The following is a 1,719-nucleotide window of genomic DNA, read 5'->3' on the forward strand; positions in this document are numbered from 1 at the left end:
CTTTTTTTTTTTGTGTTGTTCCTTTTTTTTTTCCCCCCTGCTCAGATCATATCCGAAAACGAAACGAATACATCGACTCACACACTGTAAGTGTGTATAAAAAGACATCAATGATAATACATATGAAGCCAGTTGTCACTGTAAATAATGGGTTTGAAGAGAAGAGATCGACATAGATATTACTTGTATTGTAAAACTGAAAATAAAACAAAGCCAAAACCAAACAAAAAAGTCAATCAACAAACCAACCATACACACACAAAAAAAACCCCAACCAAACAAAAAAAAACAAAACAAAAAACAAACAAAAAAACCCCCACCTGAACAAAACCAACCAACTGAAACAAAAAACAAACAAACACTCTTTCTGGTTAAAAAAAATTCTGAAGAAAGTTTCAGTTTCAAGAAAGCATCAACGTGTGTGGACTGGTCTTATCCTTTTTTTTTTTTTTTTTTTTTTTTTTTACAACTGATGAGCAGTTACTTGACCTCAGTAAGCATATACCCCACGAATGCCGGCGGTATGTATGTATAGTCTCTCAGTGAGACATCAGTCGACAGCCAACCAAATGCCTCCGAGGAAAAGACATTTTGAAATGCATAGATAGACAGATAAATCTCTCTCTCTCTCTCTCTCTCTCTCTCTCTCTCTCTCAGAACTGACTAACCTTTTCATGTCCTCTCTCACTTATTCTGGTGGTAAACTGGAATGAAATCCCCGAGTATCTTAGAAATAGATCTACTGTAGCATCTTTCAAAAAATCGTATCAAAAATATCTGATGCAACAAATGTAATTAGTACCAGCAAAATCAAAGCTTATGATGAGATCCTAGTAAGCCAACGTATTTTGATTAATTGTTCTCCAACAGTGGGAAAGCAAGGAAAATCGGCGAGTGTAAGTATGCGTGTGTATCTCTGTGTACTTGTGTGTTCGAGATTATGTGTATGATGCCTGTGTCACAGTGCACACACGTGTGTGTTTGAAGATTTTCATGTGGTAATGTTTTGTATGATTTTCATGTTTCCGTAATTGTAGTCTTTGATTCATCCATTTATGTAACTACTATTATCTATTTGGTTTGTTCTGTCATTTATTATTCATACTTATTTATTACAATGTGTGTGTAGGCGTGTGTGAGGGCATGGTGTAAAGAAGCTTCCAGCCTTCCAGCTTATCCATTTTACCCTCAATAAAACATTTGTCATTGTCATTTGTCTCTCTCTATTGTGCTAGATGGTTCAGAATTGTGGGGGTTAGATAGAAAATCGGTTATGTATTGTGAGTCTGTTCATTTACTTGGGCTTAAAAATTTTTTAGGGGTTGAAATGAGAATACCCAATGATTTAGTATATGGAGAAACTAATAGGCACCCAATCTATATTAACTCTGCTATTAGATGCATTTGTTACTGATTAAAGTTATTAAAAATGAATAATACTCGACTGCCAAGTAAATCTGACAATATGCTATAGGACTTAGACTTAAGAGGCAAAACAAACTGGGTATCGAATGTACGAATGTGTTTACGTGAACTTGGTTTTGGGTATGTATGGGAATATCAAGGAGTAGGGGATGAAATTAGATTTGTGCAAATTCTTCGTCAACGATCATGTTGATAGACTGTAGGTGGCAGGAGTGGGAAAACCATATTCAAACGAGTGAAAGATTTGAAACTGATGTATCGAAATTATACCTCTGATCATATAGTAAAGCGATA

The sequence above is a fragment of the Babylonia areolata genome, chromosome 1 (genome assembly GCF_041734735.1).
Source record: "Babylonia areolata isolate BAREFJ2019XMU chromosome 1, ASM4173473v1, whole genome shotgun sequence".
Lineage (NCBI taxonomy): Eukaryota > Metazoa > Mollusca > Gastropoda > Neogastropoda > Buccinidae > Babylonia > Babylonia areolata.